Raw genomic sequence first — 1,920 nt, forward strand, 5'->3', positions numbered from 1 at the left:
ATAGACTATTTAGGTTAATTATTGTATTTTATTTATTAAACGTTTATTTATACACATATTTATTACCATGCTTTCGTATTTTGCTTATTGAATAAACAAACTTGTAAAGTATTATCGTTTGAAAGGAAATTCCAAAAGTTGTTTCTTTGAGTGGGAAGAGAATGGAATGCAGAATATTTCAGACAGAATAAATTATGATATACGAGTACGCTTGCAAAAGCTTACGTTTAATGGGTAATTAAATAAATCGCATTGGAGCTATAAAAAATCCATTTAAGTCGCAAATGGTTAGAATATATTATATTTATTTGCAATTCAATAAAAATAAAAACCAAGAGCTTTTAAGGAAACTGACTTGACCCAAATCCCCACACATGTCATAAACACAGGAAAAATCTCAGCAATGCGGTCTCTGATCAGTGATCACAAGATGATTACCATAATGACGAGGAAAAGCGCGATGGGAAAATGTCATGATTTTCTTGGGGTCCTCCATTAATGCCTTGCACTCTGAACCAGCAGCCGAATTCGAATCATTCGCTTTCGCCCAGAAACTAACCAACCGAAAATCCCAAAAAAAAAATCAACAGAAATCCCGAAAGCCTGAAAGCCACTCCCCACACCCAAGAAACGCCAAGTTTGGGCCAGCATTCATAGACATTTTCAATTTCAAAGCACTCGTACTGGGGGCACCACTTCATGGTGACGACGAACCGCCGATGAAACCGACGGATCCGATGAAACCTCTATGAAACCCCGGCGACGACGCAGAACAGACGCCAGACAGTTGGATTTCACACACAGGCCCACTCGAGAGTGGCTCGATGAGGAGGCTGGCTCCTTTTTTCGGCTGCTGCTGTTGCCAAGATCTTTTGGTGATATCCAACAAATATTGTAAGTAGAATGGCCAACAAAATAACCAAAAAACAAAGCAAACAAAACCGCAGAGAGAGGAGAGAAAAACCTAAGCCAAACGGAACGGAACGCTGACGATGTAGACGCCGCAGCTGGCGCGATTGAATGACTCCTCGTCGTCGTCCGTTGTCGGTTGTCTGAGATACTGACTGGCCATGTGACTATGTGACTGGCTGCGGCGAGCTGGATCGGGAAAAACGGCACTCGCAGAAATAGTCACTGAATTCGGTAATCAAAATAAATAGATCCTATAAAAGGACATTTTCGAAAGACTATCACAAGTTCTGATATCACAACCAACTTGGCTTTTTACCTTTTTATGCAGAAAATGTATCTTAAAGTATAAAAAAATAAATATTTATTATTATAATAAACAGAGTACCTTATAAAACCTAAGTAACTTATACAATGAAGTGCTGTCAGCAAGGACATTAAATATGTGGGTTGACAATGATGATACAAAAATCAAATTTTAATAACTTACAAATAATGTTAAAGAAATAGTTAATAACTACATTTATATGTCTTATAAACTATTATTAAGGTACTTTTAAACAAAGTACCTACCGTACCTAAAATCTGGTATATTAAAATTATATTTTAAAATAATTAAATATCTCGAAAATATGAAAGCATTTTTTATACAGGAGTTTTTTCCCTTTCTTGGGGTTTCTTAATTTTAGAAATAGTAATTTTAAGATACAAAAGGTATACATTTTTCCCTGTGTACAACTGAGGCTGCAGATGGAGACTTGGGACTGGACGAGGACGACACACTTACAGGCGACGACGTTGGCCAACAGCAGCATTCTCAGAAATATTGGTGTAGGTCACAGTCGCAGATAACATGCAGTACTTGGGGCAGAGAGGGGGGAACTGGTTGGGGGGGGAGGGTGTGTGCCGCAGTCCTGGCCTCATTGTATGCAAATGTGCCACGATCACCACCCGCCCAGGCCGATTCGATGATCCTCCCATCCCACCACCCGATCCTCCCCAAATCCCAGT

Source organism: Drosophila subpulchrella, chromosome 3R, assembly GCF_014743375.2.
Source record: "Drosophila subpulchrella strain 33 F10 #4 breed RU33 chromosome 3R, RU_Dsub_v1.1 Primary Assembly, whole genome shotgun sequence".
Lineage (NCBI taxonomy): Eukaryota > Metazoa > Arthropoda > Insecta > Diptera > Drosophilidae > Drosophila > Drosophila subpulchrella.